The sequence below is a fragment of the Aulostomus chinensis genome, chromosome 3 (assembly GCF_037954235.1).
Source record: "Aulostomus chinensis isolate RoL2024-O1b breed Wild chromosome 3, RoL_Achi_v1.0, whole genome shotgun sequence".
Taxonomy (NCBI): domain Eukaryota; kingdom Metazoa; phylum Chordata; class Actinopteri; order Syngnathiformes; family Aulostomidae; genus Aulostomus; species Aulostomus chinensis.
Window position 1 is genome coordinate 4,265,033 of NC_141322.1, and position 15,706 is coordinate 4,280,738.

Below are 15,706 nucleotides of genomic sequence, written 5' to 3' on the forward strand. Positions count from 1 at the left end.
AGATCTGTTCAAATGGGCCGCAAATGAATTTTCTTTCATTAAGGGTTGACTTCAATTTTAGAATGTTGTTTTCAGTCCTTCAGTATAACAAGACAGGCTACAATCAGTGTGATGACGGCTGCTGGAACAAGTATGTTCACTGCTCTGGGGAAAAACTCAAGATGCTTTCAGAATCTATGGATGACGATTTAATTCCTCTGTGCTCCAACACGAATCGTCTTAAATGGGCGTGTAAATACCTTAAAGGCTCTTAAAGGCATCAATAGTCCATACTCACAATGTGAACAAACCTTCATTTATAGGGCAATTTTAAAAACAAAGTACTTACATACTTTACATGAAATTAAAACAAGAAGCAAATGTTTAAGATGATACATGAAAACAGACAGTATCACACATAAAGTACAAATGATAACAGTCTATATCCGAGGTTTGAGACGGTCAAGAGGGACCCATCACGGGATCCTAGGTTTCATTCAGCTTTGTAATCTGGAGCCGAGCTCCTGTGTGCTTTACAAGGGATCATTAAACATTTAAAATTCACTCCAAAAAGGACATGAGCTCATTAAATGATGTTGAAATCGGTGTGCTATGTTTTTTCTCTCTCTTACTGAGAGTCTGGCTGCATCATTTTGAATCAGTTTGCTGAGATTTGAGTTTTGTTGTGTGAGACATTAAAAAAGTGCAGACAAATCGCAGATGTGTAACTTAATGGCATGAATCCACGTATCACTGATATGGTTCCTGAGCCTGTCATGATGATCATCATCATGATTACGCTCAGACTTTCTAATCTTCAGACAAACGAGATAGAGGTTCAGAACCTACTCGACAGTTTCGACTGTGACTCCATTCTTCCTCAGAGGTGTCATCCGACATGCTGCTGACATGTCATTTATCAGCTGGACGGCTCGGCGGACCTGTCAGAGTCTGATGATCTGACCACACCCCCCTCGCCTCGGATGGTCCCTGGAGTAGGGATTCCGAGGTGTGGGAGAGGGTGTACGCCTGCTCGTCCCTGTTGATGGCGCCGTTTGCCTGCTTCCTGATTTCTGTGGCCTCTTTTATGCAACGTTTGAGTCACAGACAAAGTGTCAACGAGGTACGAACATCTCTCGGTCTCTTTTACCTGAAGACAAGAAAGTCTGAGCATATTTTAACAAGCAGACAAAATGAACATAATAAATTTGATCATCACATTTATCTGAATCTGTACAATCACCAGTTATTGTTATAACTACCCATGCTCAGGTACTTGTGTTGATTTGCTGGATTGTCTTCAAGAAATCAATAGAGATTGATCAGTTGTAACAATTATTTTTTTAAATTATTTAAAAACTATCCCCAGGTTCAGCTTCATACCCTCTGTGTGATGATGGAGGCAGCTGCGCCGAGCTACGCTTCTCAGCTTGGTGTGTGTGACTGTGTGTGTGTGTGTGTGGGGGGGGGGGTGATTGTGAGGGAAGAGGACAATGTGTGTGTGGCAGGCAGGCTGGTTGCCTATCAGAGAAGGTTATGGGAGACAGACACCAAATGAGGACCTTTCCTCCTCAAAAACGCACCCGAACACAAAGACACATTGCTACTTGTGTATTACTCCGCCTCGTCACAAACCTTTGATTCCCAGTAAAATTCTAAAAAGTATTCTCTCCTCCCAATAATCAGAAATGTCTACCACCTCTGAAAGCCTTACAGACTCAAACTGCCTGGTTTGAGTTTTATTTATCATCTAGGATATATTATTCTGAAAAACACAGCAAAAATTGATTTCTATGGCTGAGTCTGACCGATGGAGTGATAAAAAGAGAGAGATGTAAAAAAGTCAAGTCGTCAATTTTATTTGTACAGCGCCAAATCACAACAAAAGTTCTCTCATGACGCTTTACTAGTAGAGCAGGTCCAGCACCTCACTCCTTCAGTGAGCTACGGGTGGCAGCTTGAGCCTCTTCAGGTCTGTAGCCTCCTCCAGCAGCACCGGGATCTGGGATGAGGGGAGAAGAAGAGGAGTTAGTAACAGATACTAGTAAGGTTTATCTATGACACTATAGGAGGACAGAGAGGAAAGCGAGAAGGAGAGAGAAGCCCAGTGCATCATGGGAGATCCCGAGCAGTCTAAGCCTTCAGCAGCATATCTAAGGGCCAGCCTAAGCAGTCCTGACTATAAGCCTGATCAAAAAGGAAGGTCTTTAGTCTGCTCTTAAAGGTAGAGATGGTGCCTGCATCCCGGACTGAAACTGGGAGACGGTACCACAGGAGGGGAGCCTGATAGCTGAAGGATCTGTAACCCTGCATCCTGGGAGTGAAGGGCTCTAGCTGTATAATAGGGGACTAGGAGCATTGACAGGGAGCCATGCAGAGAAGCCAGTCCAGGCGAGACATGGTCTCTGCTACCAGTTCTAGTCAACACACGGGCAGCAGCGTTCTGGACCAGCTGGAGAGTCTTTAGGGACTTATTAGTCCAGCCTGGCAGGAGGGAGTTGCAGTAATCCAGCCTGGAAGTGACAAAAGCATGGACTAGTTTTTTTGAATCTTTTTGAGACAGGATGTGTCTGATCTTTGTGATGGTATGTAGATGGAAGGAAGCAGTCCTGGAGATCTGCTTAGATCCTGGTCAAAGAGAACTCCTAGGTTCCTTATGGTAGTGTTGGGGACCAGGGTGATGCCATCCAGGGTACCTGTCTCATTGGATAGGGTGTCTCTAAGATGTTTTGGCCCCAGCACAATGACTTTAGTTTTATCAGAGTTTAATAAAGGAAATGATGGGTCCTCCATGTTTTCAGTCCTTTAGACAGGCCTCCAGTTCAGTCAGCTGATTTGTTCCATGTGGATGCATTGATGAGTTCAGCTGTGTGTCCTCTGCATAGCAGTGAACATTAATGGAGTGTTTCCTTATCATGTGACCTAGATGAAGCAGGTATAGGGTGAAGAGGGCTGTCCAAGCACAGAGCCTTTTGGAACACCATATCTGACTGGAGTGGTCTCAGAGGGGTTATCATTCGTTAGTACCAACTGAGATGGACCGTGTAAATATGACCTGAACCAGTTTCGTGCAGTTCCTTTGATGCCAATGACAGGTTCCAGCCAAAAAAAACCCTCAAACAAGAATACTGATGTCTGCTCCAGAACTGTATGAGGAGTGTGTGCATATTTTAGGATAAGATAATACATATTTCGTATATTTAAAGATAAATTCAGAGCATGAGGTCATTTTTTAATGGAAGTCATGAACTGGGGAAGAGCTAATAATGTACACACAAGTGGTTTCTTTCACACATATTTTGTTGCTGAATGTGTTAAAATCCTTGTTAAACAGCACTTACTGCAAGGCTGCTCTTAAAATCTGCAGTTTCATCCTTTTTTGCAAATCGTGAAATCTTGAGAGGCAAATTAACTTTAGTTTTGGGGGCTTCTATGCCATATTAACATGATAATCATTTTGAGCAGTGGCTTTGACCCCCAAACACAACAGGAGCAACATAAATATTAATAGAAAGATAAGAATATATATATAAAACATGAGCTCAAGTCAGTTCAAGGTAAACAAAGTTTTTTGAAGCTTCAACGTACCAGCCTCATTAAAAACTGTGTCATGCTGGGAGCTACAATGAAGCTAACTACAGTCCTTCCCACAGTCCAAAGACATCAAGAGGGGACCAGGTTAATCCAGACTCTAAACTGACCGTAGGCATGGCTGGGAGAGCCAATGGTTGTCTGTCTCTATGTGTTGGCCCTGCCATGGACTGGTGACCTGTCAAGGGGGAAGGCTGCTGGGATAGGCTCCACCCCCTCATGACCCTCATCAGGATAAGAGGTAGAAAATGGATGGATGATGTAATCAACAATTCTCACAGAACATCACACAACACCTCCCCCAACCCCAACAAAGGTGTCATTCTTCTATCCACCAAGTGGGCGTTCCTAGCCTTCAAGCTTCATTCATGACCAGGAGAAAGGAATTAGGTAAATACCAGAAAAACTGACCTTTCCTCTGAGAACAGTTGTCCTCATATCAACTCTCAATTGATTATACCCTCCTGTCCCTAAAGGGCCAAGAACACTTCATTGGTATAGACTCTGTTTCCCAATCTTGTCTCGTAGGCCTTTAGCATTATGGGATAAAATACTTAGCGCTAACTGTTCAAAATATATGACACACTTCTTATCTTATGCAATGTCAAAAAGTGTCTCTTTCTTCTCATTAACTTCTTTATTCTCTATAATATTCAGTTTTATCCTAAAAGAAAACCACAACAATTATGCTCACTTACAGACAATGAAAGTCAAAAGGGAATGGGTTTCCATGTTGTGGTAACAAGACAAAGCAAGGAGGGGACTTCACTTGGATTGTGACCAACGATTGTGCACCAAAGACTTAGACCGGCCAAACTGGCTACCTCTTGCTAGCACTCTTCAAACAGATTTGGAAAGTAGTTGAATGGTACATCCCTTCAAATGTTTCAAATGTTAGCAGACAAAGTGGGTAGCATCCTGGTAGTGAGACAAGTTGTTTCGCCACAGTTGAGTGATGCTCAAAACAATGTAGCCTATCCAACAAAAAGCTGGATCCATTTGAAAAGCTGCTGCTTCAAATCCAAAAGTCAGCGAAAAGATCTCTACAGGGGAAAAAGACATAATTTTTCATTCACTTCGGCATGAGGATGTAGGAGCTGCATGAATCAGGCCGGGGCAAATACTCTGTTCTTATTAATTAAACATTGAGAGAAATTAACAGTACAATCACTTTTTTTGTAGTTCCAGTGCTCCCTTAAGGTCATACAGACTGAGAGTGACTGGGGAGTGAAGGAGGGGAACACACTGTAATGAACATGTAATATACAGCAGTTGCATGGAGCAGCTCTCTCCACCCTGTGAGATCCACATTGATTTCCACTTTACTCACCTCATGCAGGTGTTGCTCACAATTTAGAAACGTCTCAGTGTATGGAGTATTGTGTGCAGTGGAGGAGAACAGAAGGCTGCTTGGGAAATGAATGCAACCTTTCATAATGATTACAGGAACAGGAACAGCACATGTTCCCATAGCATCTGATGATGTTTCCAGTGAAGCTCTGGTAGAATCAGACCTCCACTAGCTGGGCATACATGGATATAACACATATGTTAATAACTGTAGTGGGAGAGTACAAACAACAAGATCCATCTTATATTTCCCAAGAAACTAACAGCAATGTCACAAATGAGAGTCCATCCATCCATCCATTTTCTTCTGCTTATCCTGTTAAGGATGGGGGGGGGGGGGTGGAGCCTATCCCAGCAGCCTTCACCCTGGACGGGTCACCAGTCCATGGCAGGGCCAACACATATAGACAGACAACCATTGGCTCTCCCTGGTCACCTGGTCCCCTCTTGATGTCTTTGGACTGTGGAGGAAGCTGGAGTACCAGAGAGAACCCAGCAGGAACAGGGAGAACATGGAGACTCACACAGAAAGACCCCGTGCTCCAGCCGGGGCTCCACCTACAACCTTCTTGCTGGGGGGCCACAGTGATGACCACTGCACCACAGTGTCGCCCCCAAAGGAGAGTCACTACATTTTGAATTTACTGTATGTATGAAAATGAACAAAAACATTTAAAAACCTATGTAAAGCTGCAGATTAGCAGATTGATTAGATTCACATTGTGGTTTGACAAGAAGCTGCCTACTGTTTTTTTCTTCTGTGTCACATTCAGCGACATGGAGAAAATGTTGGAAAAAAGTGAAAGTTGTCAGATTGCTTTTGTCGACCGAGTCGGCTGCAGGTTTAAAAACTTCATGACCTTCTTCAAAGGAAGTACTCCTTTCAGTGCCATTCGTCTGTCTGTCAGCTGGATTACACAAGAATGATGAGGACAATCAGGAACCCCTTAAATTTGAGCCCGACAAGTAATAGCGCTACCTGGTGGTCACAGAAAATAACGTTTTTTTTCCATTCCCCTCCTCCTGATGGGTCGACCAGATCTGTGGTACTCCATGGATCTTGGCAGGGATCTGTTCTCTTTGAGTGAATGTCTAGGAGCTCCTTCATCATCAGGTTCCATGACTCTTCCCAGTTGTCCGCCGTCTGTGGAGCCATAAAGCCAGAAGTTAGTTCCTAAGTTTTTCAAGCTTCTCATCCATGCAGTGCTCTCTTATTTATTTGTTTCACCTCTGTCAAGCTTGTTGAGAGAACTGCGCTTCAGTGTGACCGTGTATTCAATCGAGTGGTATCTAGAATATTGCAAAGTTTCACCATGATTTAACCAAATGGGAATTTTATGGAAACATTACTGGAACCAAAGACCTGATGCACCAAAGGCCTGATCACCTCCTCCTCCTCCTCTTCCTTCAGAGTGCATGAGGCAGAAGAAAGCCGTCAACATAAAATCCATTTAAAGGACCTGATCTCTTGGGGAAGACATTTGATCCACTCCAGTCTTCTAACGGCACAGTGCAGAAGAATAAAGGCATGGAAAATAAATGAGAATAATGTTACAAAGGCCTCCATAAAGGTAATAGTGGCTGAATGATCAATGAGTGACTGCTCGGTGTTACACTCTATAAAGGCGCTGTGTGAAGACAGGAATCCTCGGGAGTGCATAGTGAAGCTTCACAGCTGGAGGGGAAATTCAGCGCAGGAGGAAGGCACTCCAAATTCATCTATTTTGAAACGTGTGAGGATGGGGAAGAAATCACTTTTCTTTAAGCGAATTATTCCATCTTTGATATGGTCTTCCTTTGCCGGGGGGGGGGGGGGGCGACTTGGCTTTTAACTGAACTCAGAGAGGAAAGTCGACACACCGTTAAAGCCTCGTCGGCCGGCTGGGGAACCTGCTTCAGTCAGGTATAATTAATCTGGAGGTGGACGAACACGTTTGATTGACAGGCGGAGAACTAAGGGAGTTGGTTGAACACACACACACACACACACTGAAACACACACTTGTGCAGGGAAAGTTAACCTCAGGTGTTGGACACGTCTTTTTTTGCACGTGTCCCACTCTGCCTCTCACTGGCTGCCTGACAGAAGGGTTGATATCACCGGTTGTGGACAGAACATGGAAGCTGTTATAAAAATCTTTTCACATGCCATGATGGGGGTTTCTGGTTTGTCCTGCAGTTTGCAGAGGTTAGTGGGGGTCATAAAGGAATAAAGGGTGGAGGGATGGGTCTGGGCCATGCCACGCTGATTTAAAGATTTTAAGCTGGCCGTTCCTTAGAGGATTGGGAGGATGTGTGACAATATCTGTGGAACGTGTCTGTATAAACAGGAGTAAGCACAAACGCCCAGTTGTAAGGTGTATAAACCCAACTGTTAGCCTCCAAAGGGAGTCTTTTCTCTGTAACCTCATTTGTGTGCTGCATTGTAAAACGCTCCTTCTTGTACAAGAAAATAAATTCAACTTAAACTTTGATTCTTTGGATCCAGTTTCAATCATTTAAAGGTCATTTAGTAGAAATTCTTGTGACAGAAGGTCCTGCTGGCTCCAGTAGGGGTCAACTGAAAGATCAGCTGCTATTTTTGTATGAAATTTTTACATGTGTACTGAGCTACAACACGGAAAACAAACATAGTAGTACTGCGGCACCTACAAGTGCAGAAGTTGTATTGAATTTACAATCCGGCTAAAACATAAATCCAGCACAAAAATACCAATCGAAACAGAACATTTCACTGAGAAAGTGCAGCCCTTAATCTGCAGTGCTAGCCTCGTTTGTAGCTTGCTGAGTTGTTTTATCCACAAATCCCAGTAACAAAAATCTGCTGCTAAGTCGAACACGGACGAACTTGTGTCATTAGTTTACCAAAGCCACCAAAGAAAATCAAATCCACATTGATGGAGTCAAAGATGAAGAGTCTGGATTAACCTGGTCCCCTCTTGATGTCTTTGGACTGTGGGAGGAAGCTGGAGTACCGGAGAGAACCCAAGCAGGAACAGGGAGAAGATGGAGACTCACGCAGAAAGACACCGTGCTCCAGCTGGGGCTCGAACCTGGAACCTTCTTGCTGGGGGTTCACAGTGCTGCCCACTGCACCACTCAGCTCTTATGTTCTTATGATTAAGTCTGAGAAGCTTGATAAATACGGGTCCTGGGCTTTATGTTGTATTGTGATAGGAACCCACCAACAGAGCTGTTTGGAGTCAATTATTGCCTCAGCGTTGTAACTGACTGATGTTCTGATAAAAGACATTTCATTAAGTCAGAATTATGTGTAATATGGAAAAAAAATTGAGGTCACATGTGTGTTTCAACATTAACGCTATAATATTTCCTGATTCATCCACTGACAGCCATATTCACCTGCCATTCACCAATGTTCCATGTAAGTACCAGGACCAGAACCACTATCAGGACAAGGACTAGGACTAGGACTAGTCAGGTTTCTCTGTTTTGGAGATCAGGCTGAGCCAGCTGGAGGAAGGAGAAGACTGGATCATCAGCAAGGTCATGAGCTGATCTTGACTCCACAGCCTGCCTGGACCAACACGACTCTCACCCAATTACCCATACCAGTCTATTACTGCCTAATTTACACCTCATCACTTTAACATCTCTCCTGCACAATTAGCAGGTTTTTTTATGTAAAACTCCCTTCCCTCTGAAGAACAGTTCATGCTCATCCCCCCAAGAAGTGCCACTGATCAATACTCAGCTCAATGGAATCTGTTTCCCCTGCAACATGTAACCTGGGTCATAATGCTGTTCCAGCACATTGTTTATTCCCATTAGTGAAAGCAAAGATTTAAAGACACCTTGGAAAATGCAATTAAAAAACATATTCAGCTTGTGCAAAAAGATGTCGATGATCATATTTCTCTATTACTCCCATGCCTGGAAGCAGTCTCCCTAACAATGACTGATGCACCACCACCATAGGCTGCGGAAATAAATTAGATTACATGCAGACAGCGGTGATTTGTCACTGAGTTAGTTAGATTCAAACTTATAATTAAAGTCTTTAACTTTTATTACTCTTGAGTATGTGACACTTCTGATCACTCCGGCAGGAATATAAAAGTGAAGGATTGAAAATTAAAGTGAGACAGACACCCCCCCCCCCCCCCCCAGCAGCCCACCCTCCCAACAAACAAACAAACAGCACCCAGGCCCACATCACGGGGCCCGGTTTCACTCTGCATCACTTCTATAGAAAGGATTCATTTTACAACCTCATCCCATAAATGGAGAGGAAACGGCCAATGAGTGAACATTAGTTACCATGGTTACAGTCAGACAGTTTAGCATGCAGGTGGTCAACAGTCCCATGTGAATCATTATTCACTGGTTAGTATTCATAAGACTTTGCTGTCCTCCAGACCCAGTATGCACAACAAGTCGCCTGGTTCTCCTCAGCTGGAAAACAAACAAACAAACAAACAAACAGCTTCAGCTGGGACTGCTCTGCCCTCATCAGGAAGCTTTTATTGAACTGTGACAATAAAATCGCCCTCTACCAAAATCAGAAGGCCTCCATCAGGACACAGAATTGGGGCGCTTTCTACACTGAGCACAATCCAAGTTTTGTGTCCTCTTTGGTAATGGAGGGGCAGACCCCCGCCCCAGCCTGCATGCTGCATACTGTAGGGAAATGGAACACTGGAATACTGGCAACGTTCCTGTGGCCTTACTGTGGAGTAGGGTGCTGTCTGGGATAAATAATTAGCAGGGAACCATCTCATCGCCAGCCAGCTTGCCTAATTTTCTGCTGCTAGTCTGAGTGGCTCCTGCACTTTCTTTTAATAAATCATTTTCCACTTACATTAAGAGTGAGCCGTACTTCCATGCCACTTCCAAGGAATTCCATGGGCACGGGCATCTTGAATCACTCCAATTTTAGTGACTTAATGAAATTTCTGTGGCAGATGACATGAGCAGGGGAATTGCCGGAAAACCATCCATCCATCCATCCATCCATCCATTGTCTTCCACTTATTCCTGCTAAGGGTTGCCGGGGGCTGGAGCCTATCCCAGAATCTACAGGCGAGAGGCGGGGTTCACCCTGGACAGGACGCCAGTCCATTGCAGGGCCAACATACAGAGACAGACAACCATTCACACTCACATTCATACCTACGGTCAATTTAGAGTATCAATCAGCCGAGTCCCCAATTGATGTCTTTGGACAGTGGGAGGAAGCCGGAGTACCAGAGAGAACCTACGCAGGAACAGGGAGAACGTGGAGACTCACACAGAAAGATCCCGTGCCTGAGCCAGGACTTGAACCCAGAATCTTCTTGCTGTGAGGCGACAGTGCTGACCACTGCACCACCTTGCAGCCCTTGCCAGAAAACAAAATTGTTAAAGGTGAGTATTTCCCTGGATCAAAGAGTTACACGTTTCAAGAACACAGTTGTATACAGACTCCTCCAATTTGTGTACAGTTACCTTATTCAGACTGAAGCAATATTTGTCCGAGGAAATTATGATTTCAATTCAACTGTCTAGAGCAGCGTGGGCAATTAGGTTTGGTCTCAGGCAAATATTTTCAAGTATTTTTAAGCCATTAGATGGCAAGTTGGGACGTCAGATTATCAAAATAGGCTTAATCCATGTCTAAATGCAAAATTGATAGATTCAATACTTAAGAGTGTCTCGATGAAAACATGCCAAACATCACGGCTAACAAGAAACAATGTAACTGTCAACTTTCCTCTTCAGACTTTTTTATAGTGGAGGGACAGACAAAGAAGGATGGAGAGACAAATGCATTCATCGAAGCACGTGCAGATTGAACACTCGTTTATTGTTGCTGTCAATCAACCCATCCACTCATGTCTATCACTGACACGTTACAGTCTTGATGAACGATCATCTTGTTTTGAAAGATCTGTCTGGCTTATTGTTTGATTGAGAGAAAGTGAGCGATCAGCTGATGGGTGAGAGATATTAGCTCTTAATAAAAGAGCGAGTGGTGCAGCCGGTGATACTTTCCAGTGTTTATTATTCAGAAATTCACAGCAGAAGAGAGAGAAATCCCAACAACTCAGACTGTGTCAGTTTCTCAGCTCAGCACAGAGGCGGAGACGTGGAGGATTCAAGCCCCAGCAGCAGGGATGCACAGCGCAGCAGCATCCCAGCACCAGGCGTCACCTGTCAACATACAGGAACCACACCAGGCAGACTGACGCGAGGTTTAACAGGTGATGTCGACACTTGTGGAGGAACCAGCGACTGACAAGCAGGCGGATGGCGTCATCACCTCCGTGAAGCAGGTGGTCCACTCGCCACAGACGCGCCGGAGGAGGGTTTCAAACCAGACATTCACGTGGGCCGTTCCAAGATACACAGCGTCCTGAATTTTGTTCAGTAATTTTGAGAAGAAACAATTTTCCTTCAGCTCAGCTATTTGTTTTTCCAAATAAGCAACAAAATTAAACAATTTATCTCGTGGGCCAGGTGTCATTGCTGGGGGGCCAGTTTTGGTCCGTGGGCCACCTATTGTCAACCACTGGTTTAGAGCAATGCACTGCAGGCTGCTGCGATTTGCAGCTTCCAAGTCCAGCTGAACCAACTCTGATTAGCTTCAAGCTAATGGAGACTTCCAGTTCACAGCACCAAGACTGTCTGGAAAGATATTCTACCAGCCCTCAAACGTGTCCAACTCAGCTCATCTGAGTCTCTGTTAGCTTCAAGCTAATGGAGACTTCCAGTTCACAGCACCAAGACTGTCTGAAAAGATCTTCTACCAGCCCTCAAACGTGTCCAACTCAGCTCATCTGAGTCTCTGTTAGCTTCAAGCTAATGGAGACTTCCTGTTCACAGCACTAAGACTGTCTGAAAAGATCTTCTACCAGCCCTCAAACGTGTCCAACTCAGCTCATCTGAGTCTCTGTTAGCTTCAAGCTAATGGAGACTTCCTGTTCACAGCACTAAGACTGTCTGAAAAGATCTTCTACCAGCCCTCAAACGTGTCCAACTCAGCTCATCTGAGTCTCCGTTAGCTTCAAGCTGACCGCATGTGGCTGATGTTTTCTGACTGCAAGAATCGCCAAGAAAAATTGTAGCAGTGAAAATACATCTTTGTGAATGCATGTCACCAAACTGTTATAACAATGAAAGGTTGAAAGAAATGCGTCAGTTACTCAAAAAAATGAGGTGCTGGTGCCATTCAGTCAGGCTGACGTGGAAGTGGGGATTCACCTGCCGGTTGCGCAGCTATAATGAGCAAGGGGAAGTGAAAAAGATGTGGGTGAAGCCCGTCAGCAGTGACTCAACGGTACTTCATGTCACGGGTAATTTTTTTCTTGACCTTGAGGGTGAACATGACCTGACCCAACATGCCTCCAGTGAAACGTACAAGAAGAGCAAACAAGATGAAGGTAGAAACAACATTGAGTCATTCTTTGTGTTGTCTGTGGAAAATGACAAATTTGCATGGAGTGAATCCCCGTATGTGTGCTATAATGCTAAACATGGACTCAGCCGCAGCAGCACCAACTGCCTCATTCAGCTAAAGGGTGCATTGTTTCAACTTTATCAAATGAAGAGACAATGCACTTGAGGTAAATGAATGTTTTAGGACCAGAGACGCGTGGGATGTTCTGTATGATTTGTCTCCGTCTGGAGGTGAGCGTGTTACAACTGAGGCCTCAAGCAGGGGAGATGAAAAATACTTCCAGTGTGTGCGAGACAGTTTTTGTGCTTGAGTCCTGACAGTTGTAGTTACTTGACTTTTACGAAGACAGCGATGAAAGGGCATGTGGTGTATATCAAGATCTGATGAACTGTCTGGAAAAGTACAAACTGGCATCACAGCCTATTCAGCAGATAATACCAGAGTGAACTTTGGGAAACAATATTTCTGCGTTTGCATTTGCTATTGATCAGTGCCAACAGTCACATTCTGAAAGCTTAAATAGGCCGCAACCCCCGCAGGCAGCCTGAGATCAGCTGCCAGTGGACACTGACTCACTGGTTTCCAAGATTTACAGCCACTTCTCAGAATCAGCTTCCAGAGGAAATGAACTCTGTGTATGTTTTGTATTTGTTGACATCGAGCGATGTGAAATTTCACGTTATGTTTGCGTGCGATGGCTGTTTCTTCACCCAGCTGCTGATCGTGTCCTGCAGAGATGGCCGGCTCTCACCTCCCACTTCAGGTCCCTGGGGGAGACCTGTCTTGTGCCACTGAAGAGGATTTTTGAGGACAGGGAAAAAAGTAGAGCTGCTGAGAGTTATTTGGGCTTTTTCAACCATGTGGGGTGTATTTTTGTCATTAAAAAGCTGGAGTAGACAACGCTCTGCATCACAGATAAGGAAATTCAAAGCAAGGGTGCTTCAGAGGAAACACAACAGCTTTTCTGGATACCAGACCAAGAAACTGATGGACAAACTTGAGTCAGCACAAAGATCAAAACATCAAAAAGACGTTCTGAAGTTCTATGACTCACTTACGTTGACAAGAGGTTTGATCGCTCAACAGAAAATATGATGAAACTAAAAAATTAATCAGCCTCCGCTGGGAGCTGGTGCTGCTCAGTGAGAGGGGACCAACGCCATAAAGGGGTCAGAACTGCCAGGGAGGAAATCCAGGGACCACAAATCTACCAGTGAGAGGAGGGAAAGCCGCCTTGATCAGCATGTTCAAGATTATGCGCATCTTTGTAGGGAAGGCTGGAGTTTTGGGGCCTGATTCTCATATTAGGGGGGAAAAAATACATTTCTGATAAGATATTAATTAGTTGATATTCCTTGTGTATGAACTGCGTTTTTTTAAATGCGTCATTGCATTTACTGTCCAAATTGAAATGTCTAAATTCAACAATGAAGAAACACATCAACCTATTCTGCCTGGATTCTTAATGGGCTGGGCTGTAGTTGATATGAATACTGGCGAATGCTAATATCCATCCACTTTCTGTACCGCTTATCTGTTAAGGGCTGGGGGGGGGCAACATTGAGTGAGAGGACGCGTTTACCCTGGACGGGTCACCATTCTGTTGCAGGGCCATCAGGAGCAATTAGGGTTCAGTATTTTGCTCAAGGACACTTGGACATAGTCACCGAGGGAAGTGAGGATCGAACCAACGTCCCCTCAGTTGCCAGACCGCCACTCTACCTCTGAGCCATGCCGCCCCCTAGTAGCCAATTATATTAGATTAATCAGTCGGGCCAGAGGTTTTACTGCTATCCTTCCCAGATGTTGCACTCAAAGCTATTTTAACTGTCTCCTAGTTTGCCGCTGACACAACCAATGATAATGTGATGTAAAGTCATGTGATGTAGCCAGAGGCGACACAAGGAAGTAGGACACGATGGTGGAGCTCCCCAGACTACATGTCACCAGACATTTTGATGTTTTGGAAGATGTTGGACTTGCTCGATATTTGATATCCTTGTCAGACCTTTCACATCTGCCTCTTTTGGTCTGGACTTACAGACTTTTCATGAAAGCTCCCTCTCCTCCTGAAAAAGGGCTTGTGAAAGGAAACAGAAGAAATACAGGAAGTAAACTAAAACAAGAATTTACTCGGGGTGGGGGAGGACAAAAGGCAGGGGAGTGTATTCTTTCCCTTTGTGCAGTCCAAACAGTTTAATACGACACCACAGATCTGTCATGAGCGCAGCAGTGGAAAGGAAAGGTGAGGAGTTTGGGAGTGGAAGGTGAGCAGGCTCATCATAAAAATAACACATGACTGCAGTACGGAAGTTAACAAGCTCTAAAAACGTTCCCTTGTTGCTTGAAGGCACATGGAGGTCAACATGAGACAGCCTACCTGTGGAGATCCAGCTGCCTCCATTCTGACCGTGTGATGTTTGTGCTCTTCACGATGAGCGTGAAAGCAAAGCAGGCCAAGTTATAATATCAAAAATATTACTTTGTTGAAACTTATTGCTGAGTCTGAACAAACTGGTAACAGCTTTAGCTTCGCTCCCCAGTAAAACTCCGTTAGGTTACCAGCATGAACACCAGTTCACGGGGAAGAAACCGAGAGAAAGAAATGCTCTCAGAAAGTTGCATTTGAATTATACAAATGTTACCCTTCAAATGTTAAACCATTCTGTCTCTCCCTCACTCACTCAGTCTCACACACACACACACACACACACACACACACACACACACACACACACACACACACACACACACACACGTCTAGAAGTCAAGCGCCATGTAAGAGTTGATGAGAAAAGTTGAGTCTCAACTGGCCAGCCATGACAAAACTAGATTAGTGTGGAATGAGAGAGACAGACCCATGTGAGTGTGTGTTTGGCCTTGTTTAACTCTATCGGTGGGGTCAGAAAACCACGAGCCTTCTATCTTTATGGGGTCCGATGTGTTTATGGCTGTTGGGGGGTTAGGACTTGGTTTAAATGTTAGTTCTGAAGGTTTAAGTGCGTCCAGCGTCAAGGTGTTAATGTTCTTCAGAACATTTCTGTGGTCATGTCAGACAGGTTGTTGAATAGTGATCTTTGTGTACCCCTCTTCAGATGAGGTGATTTTGTTTGTGTATTGGCGTGCTGCACCCACGCGTGATACATCTCTGACAGCACGAGTATCTTTAGGATGTGAAACAACAGTAAATTGAAACACCGATGGATCCGAGAATCCCTGGGGACAAAAGAGGTGCGATCAACTGAAACAGAATTACTCACCAATTATTTCTATGATCTGCATTATTAGAAGTAAAACATCGGATTCTTCAACATGTTTTAAATAAAAACAAGGTCAAAACAAAACAACAATCTCTGGTTCTACTGTGTTCTACATCCTCCATGCTGA

General features: G+C 44.3%; 1 long non-coding RNA gene across 1 annotated transcript; it reads right to left on the reverse strand.

Annotated features, from left to right (window-relative positions):
• Positions 1–1,881: 1,881 nt before the first annotated feature.
• LOC147267406 (uncharacterized) lies at positions 1,882–14,827 on the reverse strand. The gene is made up of 3 exons (XR_015112264.1): positions 14,700–14,827; positions 5,900–6,064; positions 1,882–1,981 (listed from the first exon to the last, which is right to left on the reverse strand). It is a non-coding gene; the product is annotated as an uncharacterized LOC147267406 (long non-coding RNA).
• Positions 14,828–15,706: the final 879 nt, after the last annotated feature.